Source organism: Rhynchophorus ferrugineus, unplaced genomic scaffold (assembly GCF_030347505.1).
Source record: "Rhynchophorus ferrugineus isolate W39M unplaced genomic scaffold, kcgeb_rfMv2 rfM1, whole genome shotgun sequence".
In the NCBI taxonomy this organism is placed as follows: domain Eukaryota; kingdom Metazoa; phylum Arthropoda; class Insecta; order Coleoptera; family Curculionidae; genus Rhynchophorus; species Rhynchophorus ferrugineus.
The window spans coordinates 74,586,061-74,612,563 of NW_027472580.1; the positions used below are offsets into that span (position 1 = coordinate 74,586,061).

The following is a 26,503-nucleotide window of genomic DNA, read 5'->3' on the forward strand; positions in this document are numbered from 1 at the left end:
CTGCTATTAGTCAATGTACGTGGCCCAACATCATTCCAACAGTTACGAACTGTTGATGGTGAATTGTGTGGATCCTACAGAGAAGCCTGTCAACGTTTGCAATTGCTTGAAAATGACGCTCATTGGGATCAAACTCTCAATGATGCTGTAATATCATCACACACTCATCAAATACGAACATTGTTTTCTATAATCATATCTACATGCTTCCCATCAAACCCAATTGATTTGTGGATGAAGTACAAAGATTATATGTGTGATGATATTTTGTATCAAATACGGAATAGAATGGGAAATCCAAATATACAAATCAGTGAAGAAATTTACAATGAAGCATTGATTTCAATTGAGGACATGTGCTTGATAATGTCAAACAAACTATTAATTCAATTAGGCCTGACCGCGCCCAATCGTCCAATGCATGACGCTTTTAACCAAGAGTTGCATCGAGAAAGACTGTATGATCTCAACGCTTTGAAAGAATAAATTCAAACAAATCTTCCACTGTTAAATGAACAACAGAAGTATGTATTTGAAACTCTTATGAAAGTAACAAATGATGAAACTGGAGGGATTTATTTCTTAGATGCACCTGGTGGTACAGGAAAAACTTTTTTTATTTCATTAATATTAGCAACAATTCGCTCACAAAATAAAATTGCACTTGCACTCGCTTCGTCGGGAATCGCAGCAACTTTGCTTGAAGGTGGTCGAACAGCCCATTCAGCACTAAAATTGCCATTAAATATGCAAAGCAATGAAACTCCAACCTGCAACGTTTCGAAGAACTCTGCAATGGCAAAGGTTTTGCAGCAATGTAAATTGATTGTTTGGGATGAATGCACGATGGCACATAAAAAATCTTTGGAGGCTTTAGACAGAACCTTAAAAGATCTACGTAGCAATAATAACCGATTTGGTGGTGCAATGATTTTATTAGCAGGAGATTTTCGTCAAACATTGCCAGTGATTCCACGATCAACGCCAGCTGATGAACTCAATGCATGTCTAAAGTCCTCCAATTTGTGGAAACATGTTAAAGTACTTCATTTAAGCAAGAATATGCGTGTCGAGTTGCAAAATGACCAATCTGGAAACATATTCTCTAAACAACTCATTGACATTGGTAATGGCAAATTTCCTATAGACATGTTGACGGCTTGCTTTTGCTATGACTATAAACAAGTCCCAGGGGCAATCATTAAGTGTTTGTGGTATTAATCTAGAAAACCCATGTTTCTCACATGGTCAATTGTATGTTGCCTGTTCCCGTGTTGGAAAACCATCAGATTTGTTTATCTATGCGCCAGGTAATCAAACAAGAAACATCGTATACCACAAAGCAATATAATGATAATAATAATAATAATTATGATTCACATGATTAACAATAAAGCGATTACTTACTTTTCAATCCTTATATATGTTTTATTTAATTATTTTTTATTCACAACGCCCTATCACCAGGGTGATGGTTCTGTTCAGGAGAATTTTTTAAAATACGTAGGCACAAAAACTGCCACATTACAAATCTTTTTGACAGGACGAAGTCTGTCGGGTCAGCTAGTTTTCAATAAAACGGAAAAAGATTTCCATTGATTTTATACATCTTGCCCATCTTTCAGACAATTGATAGATGCCATTGAAGAAAACTGTTTGTCATTTGTGCCAAACCATTAATCCAGACATTTTCTAACTACTTCTTCGAAACTGGTGAAGTGCTGCTCAGTGTCCCATTGATCCGAAAAGTTGATGTCGGACGTACAAAGTATGGAGAGTACGGCGGGTGCGATAATATGTCCTATCCATTTCCTTGTCCCAACGCTTCCTTGACAGGTTTTGCTTTATGGGGCAGCACGTTATCGTGCTGTAAAATCACTTTACCGTGTCTTTGGGCCCATTCTAGACGTTTTTCGGTCAATGCTTGGTTCAAATTGATCATTTGTTATCGGTAGCGATACTTATTCACATAATACACCAATCTGCTTTTCATTACGTGTCTATTCGATGGAGAAATGGCTTCCCATCACATTTTTGAAGTAGTATTTCATGGACGATATTTCGATTTTCCCTTTGCCTGCCATTTAATAGATGTGGAATCCATCTTTCCATCTTTTGAGTATTCGCTCTTGCTCGTACTCGATCGCTAATTGTTTCTTGGGGCACATTTATCTTTTGTGACAATTGTCTTTGAATTTGTTGGTTGGGCATTCCTCTAATAACTCTTGTCAGTAGATTAATATGGCTTATGTGTCATATCATTGCATATGAATTAAGAATCACAAACTTACTGACTGAGAAATTTATAATCGTTAAAGCGTGTTTTGTTATTTTAAGTTGGGGTAAATTATTTTGTAATAATAATTATTAAAACATTATTTTAAATCAATTAATATTTTTGTTACTATTTTTATTAATTATTATTTTTAGTCTCCATATATTAATACTCTTCCGAAAAAAATTTTGAAAAGGGAGATATTGTTTATTTTCGGATCAACAATCTGATAGTTGCAACTCCACTAAGAGAATAGCTTCTGAATGCAAACCTTTTAAGGAAGGATTAACCGTCCGTTCAATACACGAGGTTGATGCATGCAACATGAGGTGATATAAAGCGATACAGTACTGTAATTCTTTATTAATGGGGCATTTATGGCCAAGGGTTGAGAAATTGTAAATTGGCTCTATACCTCTAGTTCTAGGTGTTCATATACGAACAAACAAAATTTCCTTGGATTAAACATGTAAATGGGATTTTAACAGGAAATGCTCTCACAGAAAAGTATTCACTATAGGATAACAAAAAAAAACCGAAGGCACTAACAAAATATGAAAAAGGAAAATTTTGAATTGTAGTTGCCAGGCACCAAAAATTTTATGTAATTTCCTTTTTTTTTAGAAACAAGTCTGAAAAACTATCAATTGAAAGGAGTGTTGTCTAAAATCTTTTTTATTATCTATTATTACATTGTTTCGGTAGTCGTTTCCGACTAACCGGTCGTGTTTCGGTCGTCGTTTTAGTAGTCGTTTCCGACTAACCAACAGTTTGTCTTTATGATAACTTAAATCTAGGTATATATCTAGGAGGACCCATCGGCCCTATCTCAGTCTATGGCGAAATAATATTTATACATATCACTGCTGTATTTTTTATTATATGCACCTCACTACACAACACTACACAAGATCAGATGGTTGGATTCTTTTTAGTCTGTGTCTCGTTGTGCTTGTTTTTTCTACAATAGTACCTTCGGTTTGGATAAACGCCATCGGATAAATAAAAGAAGAAATATCAAATGGAGGAATCGTTAATAAGTATTTGATAGATAGATGAAAATAACTGAATAACCCAATGGCCCAATACTATCAGAAACAACATAAGAGTGATAAGAGCTGAAACAACTAAAGATAAATTCATCTTATATCGGATAACCGTAGAACATCGTACTGTAGAGTGTAAAAGATTATTGTGCATATATATGTGAGTAATTCTTCAAAATACATATGAGCATTGGGCTTGATTTTATTGGAAATTTTATATAAACTCTTTTGCAGATATGGGAAATGCATTAGTGATAATGCAGTAATTTTATGAAGAAAAATGCAAAAAGGCAATAACAGAAGCTAAGCAGAAATACAGTGATATTAAAATGACTTGACATAGAAACCCAGGAACGAAGGACTAAACGTAAATAGGTAAATATACTCTCTAAAGAAAATAAAATACATTACTTGGATATACAACTATTAATTAGGTAGATTAGGCCTCTAGGATATATCACTACATCAAAAAACTCGACTAGAACTCTATCTCATAGGCGCTTTGGAAAATATTTCAATGTAGATATAATAAAACAACTCCGACCTACAAACTCTTATGGCTGTTTAACTGCAGATTAAATTATATAATACATACATTTGATAATATCTGTTACCAGTTATAATGTTAAAACAACTTATATTTTATATTGTAACGTTTGTTTCGTTGTTTTATTTAAATAAACCAAAACGTAAATTTGATGCGGCAATATTGCGACGTTGTGACGTCATAAATTTTGATGACATTATTAGCTGTTTTATTGGAAGGGCTACATATTTTATATAATAATACATATATTTTTTTCAGTCTCCTTTTTACTAAACAGAGCGATTCTGAACTGGACCTACTGTTTAACGTAACAGGTAAATAGAAAAACTCCCGGCCTGACACATAAATGGCGATACTAGAATTAAATCTATATGTTTTTTAGTTAGCCCAAACCCTCAAAAGATACGTGTATAAATTAAACAGCTCTCTGACCATTATTTTGTGAATTATAGTATTTTGAGCGAAGCAACTTTTGTTATTATGTAAAAAATTAATAAAAAGGAATTTTGAATGTTGATAAAATATTGATTTTTGAAAGGAAAAGTACCAAATGAAGGAAAAAAATACAGTTGAAGCAAAAACTTCAATTGATGCCGAGTTTTCGGAGAGTGCCCCAGGAAAAGGATTGATATGCTATGTTTAAACATGATGAAATGAGCACCAAAGACGTTGAACGCAGTGGACGCCCAAAAGACGGTGTTAGCGAAGAAATTATTTAAAAAATCCGCAAAATGATTGAAATTGAATGAAATAGCAGACACTCTAAAGATATTAACTGAACCTGTACATCGTATCATTCACGAATATTTGGGTATGAGAAAGTTCTGTGCAAAGTGGGTGCCGCGCGAGCTCACTTTTGACCAAAAACACCGATGATTTGATGATTCGGAGCAGTGTTTGAAGATAATCAAGCGTAATAAACCCGAGTTTTTGCGTCGATATTTGGCAATAGTTGAAACCTGGCTCCATCAATCGACAGTGATCCGAGTGGACTTGCACACGATAAACCCGCTCCAAAGCGTGGGAAAACAGAACAGTCGGCTGGCAAGGTTATTTCGTTTGTATTTTGGGTTGCGCATGGAATAATTTTCATTGACTACTTTGAAAAAGGAAGGACCACCAACAACGACTATTACATAGCCTTATTGGATCGTTTGAAGGACAAAATCGTCGAGAAACGGCCGCATTTGAAGAAAAAGAAAATGATGCTTCACTAAGACAATGCACCGTGTCACAAGTCAGTAAAAACGATGGCAAAAATCCATGAATGGGACTGCGAATCGCTTCCTCTTCCACCGTATTATCCAGATCTCGTCTCCAGTGACTATTTCCTGTTCTCAAATCTCATGAGAATGCTTGCTGGATAGAAATGTTCGTCGAATGAAAAGTGGTCGCCGAAACTGAGGCCTATTTTGAAGCAAATGACAAATCGTACTATAAAATTGGTATAGAAAAGTTGGAGGATCGCTATAATCAGCATACAAACCTTGAAGAGAATAATGTTGAATAAAAAAAATAATTTTGCAAACAAAATGTGTTTTACTATTTTACTTTAATGTTTTTACTTTTCTATTGACCTGCTATATACATTTTCATTCCCTTTTCGATTGAGACTTAGAAATATCCAAACCCACTTGACACATGTACAAATTGACGTCTCACGTTTCGCCCGTTTCCGATCTAAGCCAAATCAAAATACCAGAGCTCCGTACATGTAAATAAATCATTCAAGTGCTCGTGGTTACGGTTAAGCGTGCTCGATGCTTTTAATTCGAGCACCCTCTCTTGCCTCTCGCAAAAAGACCGGATTAAATCCAAGTGGCTGTTTCGCTATCAGATAAGGAAATAAAGGCTTGGAAAAAGGAAATTACGTGTTTTGAGTAAACTCCGTTATCTCGGTTAACGACTCTTCTTTATAGATTTTGATCTTCTAGCTAACAATACGTTATCAAAGCATAGGATACCAGACAGTCACTTGAAAGGGGGAGAATTGTGTGGGAAACACACAGCGATAACGGAGGTATAAAAAGCGTACATTATTCGAAGTTTACGCAAACTTAATATAGCAGTTTCTAAATGCCTCGATAATTATCTGATGGTATTTCGAAGGAGGGTTATTTAATATTGTTCCGGTTATGTGAGTTTTAAAATATTTTTCTTGGCTAATTTATGCGACTGCTAGGTAATATCGTGCTTTCTAGTCATTGTTTTATTTTAATATTAGCAAGTCCTCCAAAGAAAATAGGAATTTTGTCAGAATGTTAATACCAAACATTCTATATTAACATTCCGCGAACCACCAGGAATTTACTTCGCTCAAGGAAGGCTACTATAAAAGCCAACGGACCAAAAACTATTTTTACTTAATAATTATTACCATTTTCTCAAACTGTATCAATTATCAACATATCAACAACTTAACCGTTAGTTCTATGTTGTAAGTGTATTCAATCAAACAAAAATAAAATTTTTAAAAAGTTTAAAAACTAATCGAATTATTTAACTGGCGCAATAGGTAGGATTAGTATACCTTCAGCAGACTTTGTGATCTATCGAAGACCTTATTGGACAAACCAAAGCCAAAAGTTTCAACAGCTCGATACTAGTACCGCACTGCTACAGAAAGAAGACCCCAATAAAACACATCTAGAGTCCTTCATCAAAACAATCGATGAGTGTCACGTAACTTTTGCTTTGCGAGAAGACGTCATGTACTTAAAAAGGCTCACAGAGCCTTAAAAATCAAGCCCTTTTATAACAGCCTATGAAATACCCAATCTTCCAGGAACCGAATAAAAATTCGCAACAAGCATGAAACTAAAACTCTGCGTATTAATGTTAGGTATCTGAAGAGGCTGAGGAGAAACGTTCCTTCACCCAGCCAGAGTCCCAACATCCATCCCGTTTCACCACAACCCTTTCAAATAACAGAACCTTAATAAAACAAAAAATAAACAGCGCATAGATAGACTAACTTGATTTGAAACCCCTAACTTAACTCTAATATTAATATAATAAAAATTTTATATATACAAATTCAAATATATTAAAACATATTAATATTATTAACAACAGTAAATTCCGTATTTCAAAAAAAATACGCGCCAGATTCAAAACTGTATAATCACAATTAATCTAACAAAGGTAAACGGAATAGATAAAAAAAACGTAGGTACAGGTCGAAGAACCAGGAGAAGTTCAAGGACCACAACCCAGCATCCTGCTCGATGAGGACATCGAATCAAAGACTAAGGAAGGAAGAGTAATATTGGCAAATCCTCCAATACAAATAATAATATTTCGTCAGAATGTTAATACAATTCAATAATAGCATTCCATAAACAACCTAGAGTCCCATTCGCTCAAGAAAACGAGTAGAAAAGCCGACGGATCGACAAAATCGACAAATCAATTTTACCATAGAATTTTTACAATTGAAATGTTACCATTCTCTCAGATTGTATCAAATAAAAATAATGTTTTTAAAAACGTTAAATACGAAACTAATTATTTAACTTGCATTTATTAAGAAAAATTTATGTTAAGTAATGTACAACATATGTTAAGCAATGTTGGCTAACCCGAGAATCAATAATCCATCGATTTTTGTACTCATTCGGACCATACTGCACCTAAGCAAGTAGTAGTCAGAAGACTCGATGTTTGGCGAGTAAGCTGGCTGCGGTAGAACTTCCCATTCATTCTGTAACACTAAATCCTTCACAACTCTTGCAACGTATGAGCGTTGTCATATATGTGAGAATTGAGGATGGACACCTGGCAAAATGATAGAAACTAACGGGATTATTTATGATTTACTACTAATGAGTGATACTAAATATTTTCAAGAATATATTCAACTCTATTCAGGGATTTAATTCAAATGATTCAAATTTCATTTCTAGGTTGCAGAAATTTAATAGATCGTATACATCTCAAGGAAGAAATGAAAGTAGTGGCGTGGTAAGTTATTTTTGAAATCCTCATAATACGATTTATAATTTGGATGCTGGTATAAAGATAAGGTATTTATTATTTTTAAGTTCAAACAAGACAATAAAAAACAAGTTATTGAATTCTCTAAAAGGATGAGCAAAATGTGTCGACAAAAGTATTGAAGAGCAAAATAATAAAAATAGAAATTAATTGATTTGAAATCATAATGAAATAAAAGAAATTAATAAATAACCACTGACTAATTCTTCAATACCACTTAAACTACAACTGGAACAGATTCCTTATATGTATAACAAATCGACAGCAGGCTTACAGAGAAAACATAGGATGCATTAAACATTATTTTCCCAATAAATATAAGACGTATTCACATGGTGATTTTAAACAATATATCCTATAAAATAATATATCATTTATATGTGGTCATTAAGTGTTATAAGTAGTTATTTCAAATTAGGTTATAATTTCGTTATTAATTACAGGAATTTAAAGGTGATTGAAATGATATTTGTTCTTGAATTTTAAATTAACATTCACAGAAGTTGTTTCTACATCTTAGTTGGTACTTTAGTGGACTTTAATTTCACTTGCACATTTGAATGTTTGTTTAGTTGTAAAGCTGATTATTGAATAGCCTTCTGATTTTTAATTGGCATAAATTCGGATATATCGATATAATATTCGAGATCAATTTTTCTCATTGTAATCCATGGGACAATGTATTAATTATTTTTCAGCAACTAATTATGACAAAACAATTGGAGCAATTTTAATTATTCAATCAAATACATAGTAATAATAATGTGCTGCAATATACAGATTAGTCATATCCAGCTCTTTCTTATATGCCATATGATCGAATGTGAAGTTTTCTAAAAAGCCTTAAAACATAAAATATATATGGCATATGAAAGAAAATGTCGCTACTGGACAGAACGCAGACAATCATAGCATCGATGTGGATCTAAAAGAGTAGTAATAAATTGACTTACGTCTAGAAGTCAAGATTGCAAGTATATTTAATATGATGTTAGTTGCATGTTTAGCCAAAAAATACCATTAATTGTCATTTACAGATCGATAGTCACGAAATCACGGAATTTAAATGAGCTAGGAAAAATCAAAGAGCCGGTAAAGATATTGGTATTCTCCGAATTTCTTAGAAAAGGAGCACGCCGCAACGTAGTTATAGACGATTTGTCAAAAGATACCTAAAGCAGCTCTTAGCCATAACATTTAAACTGCAAAATGTGCTCTAATATTGCGAATTATTCTTACAAAAACTTCTCGCTATTGTTCATCGAATTTTAGTATTAAACATATCGATAAAAACGGATATCAGAATCACTTGTACCATACATGAAGTACCACTTGAAGAGATATTATACAGAGATATAAAATAGAATATTCTGTATTATCATGAAATGCTGTTAAAATATCAAATATAATTTTGAAACCAAATATATTAAAGAAATGTTCACTGTTTTGCCTGAACATTCTAAATTATAAAGGTCTAGGACATATTTAATGCTGCCTGTCACTTTCCATTAAACTTAGACGACTTATCGACCCTAAATCATGTAAAAATGCTATACAATATATTTAATATTTGTCAAACTATTTTTAGTAGAAACAAAAAAGAGCAGACTTAATGTATTTTCCAATAATCTGCGTCTCGACTCTTTGTAAATATGCAAAAAATAGTTTGCATTAAACGAAACCTAAAAACGTTATTGTTGCTTGGAAATAAAGTAGATATAATATGGAGCTAAGAAGAATTTTCTGGCTGGAATTTAAGCTCATACTTTTGTTCTGTAAAAAGAAATAATACATTTCGGATTTTTTTCTCCTAGCTATTTTGCCAACTTTCCTTTTTCTGAAACGGTCTAAACTCTTCCTAGCCTGTTCATCTCAATCGTCAGGTATTAGGCACTACAGCTATGCCTTATTCGTATTTATAACCGTTCACTTGAAACTAATATACGATATAAATATCCCGCTATGTTCTTACTTACTGAACCACAGTGAGTCTATTAATTGTTTTATAATAAAAAACTAACAACTTTTTAACTAAGAGAAAAGTCTGAAATTAAACCTCGCCAACCATGCTTTAACTAAAACTCCACATTACTCTTCTAATAAACATTAATTGTCAAAACCAAATTAAATTATCTTTTAATTAAAAATCTATACAACCCACCACCCAATCGTTAGTCAAATTTACCTTATAATAAAGTAAACGGAATAATTTTAAATGATATGTTGCTAACCCTTGTTTTTAATCGCATTTTCAATAAAATATCAAAAATGTTCGTAATTAATTAAAATAATAAATATCTGTATATTAAAATATATTAAAATAACTATCTCAAAAACTTATACTAACTAATCTTTTATAAATGGTATTTGATTAAATCTAATTTCCATTAAGTTTCAATAATCGAGAAAATATTGATTACCTTAAATTACTACACTACTGAATATTATAACAAAGTATCAGAAGTAAAATTATTTTTAGAACTATAAGAGCCTCAGACCATCAAATAACAGTATACATGATATTTCTTTACATTTATTTTATAAACATAAATATGGAATAATAAATGTATTATACACTTTGTGGTAATACGCTTTGTAAATTAAAACAGAAAATATATGAAGCATGTATATTAAAGGAATGTATTTACAATAATTAAATTAATTATTGACTTTTCAATCCATAGATCTATAAAGTAAGTAATCAAAACAATTGAGGCAAAGTTCATAGTCAACTATATCTTAACTGCTGCATATTTTCATTACTTCATTCATGTATTCATATGGTCTTTATCTTTTATCCATTTTTCTCACCTAAAATATATGTTACAAAATCAATAAATACACAGGACTGATTAAAATAATAATTTCTTTAACTCCTCAGTAAAATAAAATTGCATCGTTCTTTGCTTATTTATTCCGCTCTTCAACCTCACCCATGCGGATCAACTTTAATTTCCTTCTTCCAGTTACCTACCATTTTCTACTTTATCTTTTGACCCAAATGGGGACTAACATCTACATTCAATTTAACTCTTGATGCGCTAATTAACGTATATATTACCTGCAATATTCGGTTAATGCGTTGATAAGAAATACATTTACTAAAAAAACCTGATGAAATTGAATCAGATGTTCATAAACTAAGATTTTCAAAAAAATCTTAATAACCTTTAGGATTACCTCTATTACTTTGATCTATTATGTCATCAGAACTCTATCAATTACTATCAGTCCTTAAGGAAGAACAATTTTCCTTGGGTGTTTTCAGTTCAACAGATATCATATTAAATCAAAAGTTGGTTTCGGAATACCAAAAAGATTTTAAACCAAGAGGACAGACGATTCTTGTTATTCTTGAATTTTGTTGTTTGGATGTTGGGTTGAAATTTTATATTATTTAAGGTTATTCAAGTTATTCATAAAGCATACAAAAATGTAAAATATGATATTACGTGATCATTCTATTCTTAAAATGTTTTTAATCCAAACTTGACATAACTCCGTAATAGTTGCAACAATCTGAGAATAACCAAACATAACACAAAATCTCAAGTGACTCTTCTTAAAAATTAATATCTTCGTTTAATAATACCTTAACACATTTACTTTCTATTTTGTTATAATTTCATATATGAAATGTAGAGATTTTTCTTCCGATTCAAAATTGCCTGCCGGGATTTGTGGTACAACGTTGCTGAATTTTTATTATAAATATTACGCGTCTACAATTGATTTACGAGCAACAGAAAGGATGATTTGTGACGCATGAATGACAACCTAAAATGTTTATTTATATAGTTTGAGTTACCGAATTGACGGCTATTCCAGGTTGCTTGATATGGGCGTATTTCTTTTTAGTGAAATTTATTTATTTGTGTTATCTATTACATAGCATTTTAGACCCAAACATGCTTTTTCGATATAAGCTTTAATCGTGGTTTCGCACTTGCAGGTGCTGTCGCTTCCTCAAAAAGTGAGACAAATTTTTGTTGAACCGATTGACACATAGAACATTATAAATAGTATGTAAGGTACCGCCAAAATTCACACAGAAATGACGAAAATTATTAAGAAAATCTCCCACCGGTTTAACGCTATTTGACTAGAAAAGTTACAAAATCTAAGATATATTTCTAAAGTAAATCATTTTATATTAACCCACAGCTATTAATCTAAGCTTTAAAATTGCGTAACAATTCCGGCACCTTGGTCTTCCAAAATAATCTTTTAACTCCTGGAACATTTAAATATTGTGTACTGTCCATAGAATAAAATAATGCAATTTTTGCAGGTGTCAAAGTGTGCTTAGACTTACTATTATATTAAAAATTATTTATTATATTAAAAACAGAAATAGAAATATACATACCTTCATAAAGTACCTAATTCAGAAAATTATATAATATACTTATTTGAAATAATAAACAAATATTAGATACAAAAACGATACACGAGTAAAATACACTTGGTCGAGTCATTAACTATGACCTTGCCTGAAGAATTTCTCGGAGGACTCATTGAATTTCATCATAAAGTGCCCTAAAGTTTCAGTGTCAGCTTTGGAAAGTTTCTGTTAGAATAACTGAACGTTTATATTGCATTATGCAGTTGAATTTCGATGTCTATCCGGAGTTTGAAAACAAAAAGAAGGTTAAGTTGGCCTATTAATTATTAGTAATATAAATGTTTATTAAATATTTTATTACTTATTTTAATGTTAACGTTTGCTATATTAAATATTATAACTGAAATTATAGTTTAGGACAACGCAAACTCTTACCGAAACAAATATATGATTAATTTTAATGAAAATTTATGAAGTATTTATAATTATTTTATTTTTCAAAAATAAAACCATCAAGAAAAAGTCCTTGGAGGTTATAATATTCTTGCAAGCTAAAAACTAACTAAAATTAACCCAATTTTTAGTTGAATATTTAGTATATAAGTTTTTTTTTAATATTGTGAGCCTAATAATGAAAACCAAGTAATTTATTAACGAAGATGACTTTATTGTTCTTCGAATTATTCTCCCTGATGACTAACACACTTTCGTAAGCAGGTGAACCAATCTTCGTAACACTTTTGTCATTCTCATTGAGAGACCTCCAATGAGAATTCATAGTTTTTAAATGCGTCAACGGCTCTTTCAGGCGCCGAAAAACGTTGGCCACATAATTTATTCTTGATATGCTTCAATAAAAAGGCCATTTGGTATCAAATCAGAGTTGTAATAAGGATTACCCATTCTTCCAGTCTTATACGTGAGAGCATGCGTTGTCATCATGAGGAATGATGCTTCATTGACGCTCCTTTTTTTCTACGAAGCACTTGTAAACATATGGTTATGGAACATTTAGAACTCAAGAGCCATACAGTTAATTATTGTTATTTCAGGCCTCATACTCATAGGTTCAAGATTTGCTATCCACATAGATGTTATACAATACTTTTCATGCATAGTGACTTTATTTATTGGCCATTTTTTAATGCCAATTAATGCGAGAAACTTTTTAAGATTTTGTCATATTATGCGAAACGCAAGGTGAGCAAATATTTTTCACAGGTAATGGATGTAAGTGACATGATAACCTTGTAGTATGATTTTGCGCGCAGTATCAATGTTTGTGGCACAACAATTGATTTTGGGTGAACTTGACGGCTCTGATCCTTGAGCGAACTGCGACCACACTTTTAGTTACATCACCGTTTCGTTCTGGCAATGAATGGGACTTGATCGCCAAAAGTCGAAGCTAAAACGTCATTTTATCACCCAGACAATATTTTGAAGGTATTATTTTTTTATTATTTAATTATTACATTGTTACTAGTCGTTTCCGACTAACCTATAATTTGCCTTTATGATAAATTAAATCTAGGTATATAACTAGGAGGACCCATCGGCCCTATCTCAGTCTCTGATGAAATAATGTTTATACATAGCACTGCTTTATTTTTTAGTATATGCACTTCACTATATAATACTGCACAAGATCAGATGGTTCGATTCTTTTGAGTCTGTACCCTGTTCTGGTGGTATCAAAAAGCTGCAATACTTCTTCAATGAGCCGTTCCTTATACCCCCTTGCAGTTCTTTTGATTACTTGACTGACTGTGAGTATCTGAAGGTCTTGATATAGGTAATCAGTCCTATAGTATTTGGGTGCGCCCACAATACCTCTCAGCACTTTGTTCTGAAAAATGTGTATTTTATTTGTGTTACTCTTTGCAGAACATCCGCATAATTGAACACCGTATATCCACCGTATAGGTTTCAGTACTTGCTTATATAATAGCAATTTATTATGTACTGATAATTGTGATTCTCTGCCAATTAGTCAGTACATTTTCCTACATTTAAATTCCAGTTCTTTTCTTTTCATCCTTATATGTTCCTTCCTACCAAGTTTTGCATCAAGATTCATTCCGAGATATTTAGCGTTGTTGCTATGTGGAATGATAGTATTACTTAGTATTACTTAATTTTATTGGTGTTTTTACGGTCTGTTTACAGGTAAACTGCACATGCACATGCACAGATTTACTTTCATTAATTTTTATTTTCCAACTTTGTATCCAATTACTTATATTGCCATTTCCTGTTGTAATTTTCGTGAGGCTGCTTCACTATTGTCTCCGACAGCTATAATCGCAGTATCATCAGCAAATGTAGCCATCGTATTTCTCCACTTGTGGTATATCACAAGTGTAAAGTAGATAAAGCATTGGTCGAAGTACACTTCCTAATTGTACACATGCTTTAGCTTCTTTTATTGTAGAGTAAGCTTCTTCTTGTTTGACTATAAATATTCTGGTTGTAATGTACGATTTTGATAGTTCGGTGTGTTGTTTTCATAATATTTTCTGTAGTTTATGAACAAGGTATTAATGCCAAACCTTATCGAAGACTTGTGCTAGATCTAAGAATATAGCTGAATATATTTTTTTACTTTCGTAGGCTTTTTCAAAAACATCGGTTATTGTGTGAACCTGGTCAATTGTTTTAATGCTTGTTAATAAACCCAAACTGGTGTGTTGGTATTATTTTTTTTCACTCTATGATTCAAGGTATTATAAACAAAACAAGTTTTACTCAAATAACAAAGGGTTCTGAAAAAGAGATAGAATGCAATCTGATGCGTTGGAACATATAACCTAATCAATCTCTAATATTGGATTTGTGCAGGTACTGGCCGACCCTGTTGACAGATTTCTAAAAAATTGTTCAAAACTTTAAGAATAACAATTAACGGTAATAAACGGGCAAACGATGTAAAACAAAAGTCAAGTTTGATGCTGCAAATCGAATGATGGCACTCATTAAAACAATTTCGGGAAAAAACGGTGGCTTCTTATTTGACACTAATGTAGTTTAGCATATTTCTTTGATCTGGTCTGATCTTGTGACAAATCCTGCGTAATTACCACCAGAATCAATTTAGAAACAGAATTATTCAATGAGCAGGCGACGTTTTTTTTTTGAGGTTCCAAGCGTGCTGTCAGGTAACCATACTAATTTGATACGAACCGAAGTCATGTTCGAAAACCACTAGCTTGATAAAATATTAGAGAAAGCGGCACAACAGTTGTTCTACTATTCTAACAGTTGTGCATTCAAATACAATTAAAGGCATGATTGTTTATTAATTAAAATGCATAAGTTTTTATAATTATCTATAAGCAAAAGTCTATGTCAAAACTGTTTCAGTTACGCCAGTAATATGGCTGAATGTCGTCCTAAGGCCACTAATTTGCAGGTACAGTCCAGATAAGTATCTTATTTGTAAATAGGACACTCTAAAATAGTATATAATTAAAAATTTATCATCGGTGATTAATAGATTTCCATGGTAAATTTGCGACAGTTAGTCAGCAGAAAAGAAGCTAGATACTTTTTGAGAAGAAACAATAAATAACTGAGAACAAATTAGAGAGCAGAGCACAATGTACTACAATGCTATTCCACTTGCTGCGATAATTAATTTTTACTTATATTTGTTTACGAAAAACACGGTAGAGCCCCATTAGAAACTGTCAGCGGTTGTAGGGGCGTAAATTAGCACATTTGTCTTGCTTAAAACTTCCTGCGTTTTTATTTTATGCAATGCTAATTCCGGAGTTAAATTGAATGGTTTAATTTATATCCGATAGCTTAATAACAAAAGTTTTAATGAATTTTACAACTCGTCAGGGACATCATTGAACCTCATCAAAACTTCTATTCAGGTCATTTTTCTACGGGATTATCCTAATTTGTCTTTCGTCGAAAATATATTACTACAGCCTGAAACCTTTAAGTTGTCAGTTATATTAAAATAGAACCCGTTTAGAAATATAATAAATCATCGTAACGAAATATAATATTTCTAAATCTATATTTCGAAATTATCTGAACGAAAACAACTGGCCAATCATATAACATGAAATTATGAGTATATTCGCACACTGAACAAAATGTTTATCACTACATAGTATAAAACAAAGTCGCCTTTTCTGTCCCTATATCCCTATGTGCGCTTAAATCTTTAAAACTACGCAACGGATTTTGATGCGGTTTTTTTCAATAGATAGAGTCATTCAAGAGGAAGGTTTATATGTATAATACATGTATAATATACTAAGGCAACATTGCTAATTTTAGAGGTTTCTAACGTGATGTCGTAAATTAACCTATTTTTTAGGCTTATTTAGCAATTAGCAAAAACGCTGCCTAACCCTACGAGTTAGATCAAATTAATGTACTACAGTATTGTACACCATAAAAAGGTCTACAAAAAAGTCCGCGATGGTATATGTTTATCTTTTAGGAATAACCCACATTAACCATTTTTATTGTTTACTTTTTACGTGAGAAAATGGCTTATTTACGAAACTATTTTAAGCAATACGGCATTAATCCTTATCGAATTAAGTACCTTAAATACAGAGTGCAATTAATATAGATCAATATGGTTCCTTACAGCATGTAAGTTATACAAAATATTTTCGGAGATATTACAAATTTAAAATTTGCGTTTAAAAATGTGTAATGTAATAAAAATTGTATGAATTTAGATATTCCAAAGATAGCAGGAAATCTTCATAGTAAGTATAGGGGAAGAGGAATTGTTTTACTCCAAATTTAATGCGTGCAGGCCAAGGGCAGTAATGAATGAACCAAAAATACTGGATCGATTTTAATCATGTTTTCATTAAGTGACATAGGCATATATATTTTATGCCCGTGCAAAGTCGGAGCGGGCCGCTATGTTTTTATATACAACGTTCATATTTTTTCTGTAGTGTATTTAATTTAGTATCAGCATTGCACCCGTGCGAAGCCGGGGCGGGTCGCTAGTGATCAATAAAAGGAATGTTTAATAAACAATAAAACTATTAACTTTATTGCTCTATATTTTATCTAATCTTTAGATTGTCTCAGCTTACTATGGAATATTTAAGCTACGGACCAATAAAAAAGGAAGTGAGAGCCCAGGGGAATTAATAATTATAGAAGGATTATACATTTGTCCACAGTCATGAACATTTTCAAGCAAATCGGTTACAGAAAGTCATCCACACTCTGTAGTCATTAACATAAACAAAAAAAATGGATCCAACAAGTTAATTGAAAAGTCCCCGGCCTACCATAGTAAAATATAAATTTTTGACAAAATAATTTTTTTATTCAACCCTATTCCCTTCAAGGATGGTACACTGATTATAGAGACCCTCCAACTTTTCGATACCATTTTTGTAGTACGATTTGTCCTTTGCTTCAAACTAGGCCTTAGTTTCGGCGATCACCTCTAGACCACGCTAGATCTAGATTCGGAAGTCACCAGCAGGCATTCTTTTGATATCACAGAACGGGAAATAGTCACTGGGGGCCAAATCTGCAGAATACAGTGCATGTAGAAGCAATTCAAAGCCCAATTCATGGATTTTTGTAATCGTTTTCCCTGACTTGTAACGCACCGTGTTGGTGAAGCAGCACTTACTTTTTCTTTAAATGCGACCGTTTTTCGGCGATTTCGTCCTTCAATGTATCCAATAACGCTATATAATAGTCGCTATTGATGGTACTATCTTTTTCAAGGTAGTCATAGAAAATCATTCCATGCGCATCCCAAAATACAGACGCCATCCTGTGCAGTGCTCTCGAATGACTATCGATTGCACTTCAGAGTGAAACAGTAGAGCCATGTTTCATCCATTGTCACATATCGATGCAAAAACTCGGGTTTATTACGCTTGATCGTCTTCAAACACTGTTCTGAATCATCAACTCGTCGTTGTTTTTGGTCAAAAGTGAGCTCGCGCGCACACCCACTTGCACAGAGCTTTCTCGTACCCAAATATTCGTGAATGATATTATGTACACGTTCAGCTAATATCTTTATCCATTTTTTTTTCACAATAACAAAAGCTGATTCACTCTATGATCGATGATCGATGCTATAATTCACAAACTAATGATCCGACAGCTGTCAAATCAATACACATATCTTTTGAGGGTCAGGACTAACTGAAAAATATATTGATTTAATACTAGTAGCACCATCTATGTGTCTGGCCGGGGAGATTTCAATTGACCTGTTAATAATAAATAAGTAATAATTAATAAGTCAACAAATTCTAAGAATAATTCAACGAATATGAAGGATAAATTCCACTGTCATCATTTCAGAAAGCATAAAATCACAAATCTTTAAAATCCAAGCACGACTAAGACAAGGTGGAAGTTTAAACAGAGCTCCGTTTACTAAATTAGTATACGAACATTTGAAGAAACATCAAATAAAAAAAATTTGGATCGGATTACCGAAAATCTTAAATAAATGGACTATAATACTAATAGATAATGGAACGATAGTGATTGTGATGGCATGGTGATTGGACGCCACAAGTAATAAATACTCAGATTGTGGATGTAAAAAGGGAACAAGTAAATTTATAATCGTAAATAATGAATGCCAGGGGATGGAATCGAAAACCGCAATTGCAGAAATCATAGCTTGTACTTTACTATAGCAAAATGCAGTAATAAAGAGGGACTAGCAAACAGAACTAAAGAAATAGTAAATAAAACAAGAGAAATAAGATGGCGTTGAATTAGTGTAAGAGTATAATACATAGAAATGAGAGAACTCAGTTGGTTATTACTTTCTTTTATTGGTTATATATTGGTTTATTGATTGGTTAATCCCGTATTGTTGGAAATATTAAAGAATTATGGCAAGTTTGGGTAAAAAATATTTAAGAATATTCTGATCATGCAAATTTTTACATTTTTTTGTTATGTTTACAATTTTTGTAGGGAGAACAAATTTTACTTTATCGGAAGGTATAAACAGTTGTGAAAGAGAAATCCGATATTTGCGAAAATTTTGTTATAACGTAGATTAATAAAATTGGAGAATAACCGGTGTCAATCGTCTGTTTTTAAGATATTCACATTTTCGCAAGCAGCTTTTGCAGGCTTTATTTTAGTTTAATGTTTGGTGAAGCCAGAATAGGTAAGATATATTTTTTTTGCTTAAGAACTGATAGTAAATGATATGGTTCTGGAAGCACATTATCACTGTACAAGGGGCAACTTTAAAAGTTATTAAGATTATTCTGTAAGTTTTAATGGTCTTAGGATCTAATTCATTTCAAGATTCATCAGTAAATACACTTCCCACGTGAGACATAAAAGAAAGTAAAAAAGCAGTAGAATGACGAATAATAGGAATATAGTGAAGGCTATAGGAGATCCATAGAAATATTACAGAATTACATAAAATAATATTAATAGAGCATTAATAGAGATTAATAGAGACGAAGCAATTTTATATATAACTTTAGATTAAGAAATTATTGTTTTAACCAGCCAAGCGATATAAATTGACATTAAATTTTAATGAATTATTTTTGGTTGTAATATAACAGCTCTATCCGCATCAGAACAATTCAATCCAAAATTTTATTGTAATAAATTCCGCAGTAATACTAATAAAAAACATGAACTTATTAAAATATAAGAAATTGTAAATCGAAATTTAAAATATCATGGAAGATATTTAGAAAATTCACTCAAAAAGAAATACAAATTTGATTGTTGATTTTATTTTATGTATTGACTTTTATTCAAGTGTTCAAATGTAGCATCTAAGCAGATATTTATATATGTTTTCATAAATATATAATCAATTCAATAATGTATATATCAGTTTATACGCTTCCACGGTTAACGTCGTATACACAAAATATTTTTTAACATGCAAAATTACTTTTTAAAATATTCCATGATCGCACGACAATAGAAAAATTAAATTTTTAGAAGTTTAGACAACGGAATAACATTCTAAATAGTCCATAACAAAGTAAAGCTAACTTTACAGCTTCAAACTTGTGATATAATAAGCATAAACTCCGAAAACTTCGACAAGGCCTTCGTCCCGCAGCTTCGTCGGCATCACCACTTAAATTGTTTACATCAATTTTATGGGAATTTTTATAACCGAGTCATGTGTTGCTTTTGTTGCGCAGCATTTCTATATGCACATTTACCATGAATAAAACATTTCGAAATAGTAGAAAAAACGACTTTATAAACTATCGTTTTGTTTTATACATAAATTATAATTTGATTGCCTCTATTTGTCTTGAAACTTTATACATAATTCATTTATATAGCAATAAATATGGGTCTTTATTTTATATTTCTTTATACGGAAGGTTAACAAAACCTTACAATAAAAATTATTTTTAAACTCCGTATTATAATAGAAGTTTCCTTCAGTCCCACGAATAATATATTCCTTGTAAAACATAAAAAGGCTTTCCTGTAAAAACAACTCAATTTTTGTCTTTGTTTATAAGTTTTCTGTGTATTTATGTGAATATTAGTTATCAAGTAAGTTCCAGATACCCAAACTCTACTTGATTGCGTTCATTGTTTATGCCTCTACCGACACTTCCCATGTTTGATCTATCTGCTTCAGTGTAGGCGTTCCTAATTAGTGTTTCCGTCTAGTTATTGATCAGGTCTATATCTGAACTGTTATTGTTTCCTTGTGGATCTCTAAATTGGCAAGACACCACCGCCCTGCCGTACAGGTTTCTAGCACCCATTCTTTCGTCCAGGATGCATTCGACCATTATGTGCTTAATGTATTCCACAGCGTTACCACATTCGCACAGACCTTCACTCTCCCTTAATATAAAATTGCTGATATATGCAGTCGTATTTCCATGTCCTATTGTTAGTTATACCGCCTTTCTGATTAACCTCAATATCTCGCATCTCACCCTCTTGCAAAATTCATGAAAAGTTCTGCCATCGTTTGAGTTGTTCCATGCCAGCTGCCATCTGTCGATTGTTTCCCTTTTTTCTCGCATTTGACGTATCCCTTACTTATCCATCCCTGATTATCCATGTCTGCTATCGCTTTTCTTGTTGCCTCCTTTGCCAATCTGTCTATCCTTATCATATTTGTGTGTACAGGCCTCTTCTCAATTGTATCTTTATATTTGAAAAAAAATTACTCAGCTCTTTCAATGTCGTTCTGAGGTTTTCTATACACATGTTTTTCGTTTGCGAATCGTGTTCGGCCCATCATAGCGCTATCTTGTTGTCAGTTCTGGTAATGTGTTTGGCACAATTATTTTATTTTTTTTTTAGCAATGTTCACCGCTAGAGTCAAGGTGACGAATTCCGCCACCCCCGCGTTAAAGCTGTCATTTAGTTGAATGCTATATGATGTTTCCTGTCCATGCTTTGATCTTTCCAACATGCCCACACCTACTTCATCCAAGCCAGCACTAGGAGCAGTTCCATCTTTATCCAGGCAGTCTCTTATGACCACGGTTCGGATTATGGAGTTCATGATCTCTGCGCCTTGGACAAGTCTCTACTCCATACAGCGCCTCCAGCTTTATAACCTGTTTGTAGAGGATTATCAGCAATTCGGCAGCCTTGTTGCCGTTTTGCCTTTTCAGCGATCTCCAGATCTCAGCTATCAGAGATGTCATCTTCTCTCTAAAATACCGGGATTACCCTTGGAAATTTAGGCATCTATCTATAGTTATGTCTAAGTACTGTATTCTTTTCTTAACTATTCTAGTTTTATTGTCTACTCGTATTGACGGTGGTCTGATGGTCTTCATTCCCCACAACCACAGTGCCTCGGTCTTCTCCGGATTGTAAATCGCTGCACCTATTTCTTGCAGGTCCCCCAACACTTATCCCAGATGATATGATTAATATAGATGTGATATTGTATATATTTATTGCTGATTAGAATGAGCTGATCATCCGCGAACACCTGAATCCTGCTGTGACAGTTCCCCATGTCTACTCTGTCCATTGTCCGGAACCAGCAGTTCATAAACGAAAGCCACAGCGTGGATCGAAGACTAGAGTCCTGCGGGGAGCCCCTATCTATTATTCTGTTACATTGTTACTTGTAACACTCCTATCGTACAAAAAGCTCGCCACTATAGATGTCAATTTAGATAAAAAGAAGATAAAATACTTGTCGATGGTTTATGTCTTATCAATATAAGTATGCCAATGCATACAAATCTTAATATTGGTAGAAAAGGATGGATAGAGAACACTGATATTTCACCGAATGATAAAAATGTTTTTTCTACAATCCCAAGCGTAGAAATAGGTTCAGCTACGAGAACCACTTTTCATGCAGGCGAAATATTTTTCAGTTCATAGACATCACAGTCGACCAAATATATTTATAAATACTCAAAGAGTAACAGGAAACAGATTGTGTCGCACCTATTAAGATAGTTGCTACTATTACTATAGGTAGTAAATTGGAGTATATTCCAGATGGTGCTTCGTCCCATCACCATTGTTCACATCAATTGGAGAGCGCCTGTGGGGGCGGTAGTTTACTTCTTAAGGTGCCTGAAAAAATTGATATAGATTTCCTCTAAAGGCGCAATGCTAGGCCTGTTAACGTATCCCGGGTTTAAAGAACTCACCTCTAATCCACAAGACGAAAAACAACTATAGCGATATGTAACATTTATGATCGTATTTTCCATTTCAATTCAACTGAAGCTAATATTTTATTGTATACTGCTTATAGAATAATTTTAAGTGATTTTTATATATGAATTTATGTATAAATGTATTTTATTCAAAGTATTGTACATCGATATCTGCTGTACATCGATAGTGCCTTTTCCCATCTCTCTAATAATAGGGTGGGATAGCTATTTTTGCAACATGTATTCAAGCGTCATGCTCGAATATAGTACTGTTGTAGGTATTAGCAGTATATAGTATACGTACACCAAGTATGCTACCAAATAGAGTTTTAGTCTGGAGCCATGGATATTCGGCTTTGTCGTTGACGTTGATGCAAGACCAGAGAGTGCGCATGATTTTTTCACTTTCGAATATCCTAATGGCTGACCTTTTCATCACCAATTAAATATGATACAAAAAACCTCTTCGATTTTATCATTGTAGAAATAATTCACATATTTCAGAATATTCATTGTGTTTGGAGTTAAAATCCTGTTTGAAGACGCCGACACTAGTATTCGCATGTTGAAATCGACGGAGCATTGTTGCAGTGAACTTCACACAACATTCAATGACCTTCAGCCACTTTTTGTTTCAAATTGAAGTAAGAAATAAAACTAAAATCTCAGACATTTTTCGTGCACTGAAAATAATATCTGTTCGCACGTCTACGAAATAACGCAAAATGAAAGGTGAAGTCCTGCCACATGTACCCGAGGCGATTTAAGACACAGTAATACCACCTGTTTTAAATTCTGAAAAATTAATTTATAGGCTTATATTATTAGTATCCTATAACAGCTTGTGAAAGAACAGTTGCTCCAGTTTTTGCTTCAGAATCAGGTAATATTTAATGGTTTTCCCAGAAGAGAAACAAAAAAATCATCAATAAAAACGACACATGGATCATTGATTGGTGATTGAATCATTGATTGGTGATTGAATAAGCTCGCTTTGAAAATCATTAAAAATCTTAATTAGCTTTTCCCAATCCTTTATATGACTAAAAAATCCTTACATGAATCGCAAACATCTGTATTAATTGTTGTATTCAAAATATTATTAAATATTTATCTAATCCAACTCGAATCGAATGCATCTTGATCCCATTATTTATATAACACTAAATGTTTAGTGGAACAAAATTGCGGTGGATAGCAATAAAAATTACCCTCTGTCTATAAAAAGTAAATTTTAGGCAAATAGTTTCGTAAGAATGTACAAAACGAAAAATAGCTTGTTGATTGTTCAACACCTCTAGGAAACGATAAATAATAAATTTAAAACTGAGTAACTACTTACTGACTAGATACCAACGAAAACTAAAAACACCCAGTGCTAGAAGCATTATCCGTTGAAAACTAACGAGGTATTATTTTCTATTAAATATAAACCTCTCAAATACACATAGCATATGCTATGTTAAATTTGAAGAAGTTAATGTTATGAAATACGTTCGAACATACAAACAGAAAAAATGAAAATAAACAATGAGTTGCTCCAAAAGAATTTAATCAACCATTTTATTCAATTTACATACTAGTAAAATAGTGCTTTAATTTTTTCAATTAAACTGTTGCATAAATCACCCTTAATCCATTTAGCTGTATCTCTTTTGCAACTAAATTAATTTTAATTTATTGGTTAACATTTCGAGGATAAATTTATTATAATATTAAATTGAAGTGAGGTAACATAATTACACACATTTTCATTAAATTGTACTATGATATTATTTGGTTGAAAGCTACTATATATGTTATATGTGTACTGCTAATACTATACAGTAAAATAATTTAATACTGATATATTATAGACTAGATATTTGAAAATACATATATAGTTTATATCGGTTAATTTAGACAGTAGTGAAATTGTTAAAAGAGTACTCGAGACGATATTGTTATCGTACGTTAATTGTAAAAAATACCAAGATGTAAAAATAGTGCTGTTGTTTATTATGAATTTCTTATACCAGTTTAAACCGTTAATACGGGATGGTGTTTTGCATATTAGTTGTTTGTGCTAATATTAATTTTTATAATTATAATAATTTATAATAATATAGTATCAGTCCTACATATTATTTTCATCAAAAATTCAACGCATATCATTCCGCTACCATTCCGTTCGCGTGATAGATTTCAATCGAGCTTCTCGCAAATTCTGAAGATCAAAAAACAGTTTCGAAGACATTGCTTCAAGTAAATTGAAGAGACTGAAATCAAATCTATGAAGCCATTCAATTCTACCACAGAATACAAATTCAACAACTGTTTTGAACACTAAAATAATATTATTAAAAACGCAATATATTCAAAAAGTTGTTGTTGTTACTAAATTGTTTTAAAATATAAAGGACTCACAATCGATTCAAGTGCCCTTTCTAATATTCCGGTTACATGGCGACATATAAGAATACAAGTGATGAGAGGATCCGGAAAACGAACTTTCAGGAATATTAAAAAGTCTAAAGAAATTGTTGGTTATGTTGTAGCTCAAAGACTAATAGAGAGTGAAATCAATAAGTTACGCCGAACTGAGATTGCCTTTTTGCAGTATTTTCTATTTCAGACTATTTTCATAAGATTTTACTTTATCCGAAATGAAAGTTATTTCTGGCAAAAAATGGATTTGGGAGAAAAATTGACGTTTGAAATAACGAAATATTAAACGTGTGCTAAAACGCTCCAAATTTGCGCGTGACTTAGTTGTTTTGGTCGCTCTGGACGGTTTGTATGGGTACAGGTCTTATTGATACATTATTTTAAAAATATTCTGTTGTAATTATACATTACTAAAAATTTCAAATAAGTTGTGCTTTGTCGTTCCAAGGCAGAAAATATTGCGAAGAGGAAAGCAGCCAATATAGATTATAACATATAATTTATATTATTATTAATAATTTATTCAGTAGTAAATAATACTGCTGATAATATTCTGAGGTTAGACTCATTTGTTTTGTTTATTTCGTATATGAATCCCTAGTAATTTTATTCTTTTTTAAGTTACCAATAATTTACAATATTTTATTGAATATAATGTGACTGGTTTAATTAGATTAATGTGCATATAGTACTTCATTAGTTCATATTTTAGAATATTCAAATGCCTACTACATACAACAAAATGAGTTTCTCAGTTAACTCACTGAACATTCACTGTTGTGCACTACTGGTTATATGTTCTCAAAACACAAAAATAAATTAGATAAATTTAAGCATCCAACAAATGTTGATCAAATCTCATCATGTGTAGATTACGAAAGGCCAATATTAAATATCGGATTTCTTGTGAATCGTGCTAACCGGTCAATTGAAAAGTGTTCGGCATATCATAGTAAAACATATTTTTTTGGCAAAATTAGATTTTTTTTCAACATAATTCCCTTCAAGGGTAATACACTGATTATAGCGACCCTCCAACTTTTCGATACCTTTTAGTAGTACGATTTGACTTTTGCTTCAAAATATGCCTCACTTTCGGCGACCACCTATTCATTCGACAAAAATTTCTTCCCTGCGAGCATTTTTTTGAGATCTGAGAACAGGAAATAGTCGCTGGGGGCCAGATCTAGAGAATAAGGTGGATAAGGAAGAAATTCGAATCCCAATTCATGG

The 26,503-nt window shown here is 32.4% G+C and overlaps 1 protein-coding gene across 1 annotated transcript in view; it reads right to left on the reverse strand.

Moving 5' to 3' along the window:
* LOC143206511 (uncharacterized) overlaps window positions 1–26,503 on the reverse strand; it is a 128,157-nt gene that overhangs the window by 94,121 nt on the left and 7,533 nt on the right. The window lies entirely within an intron of this gene.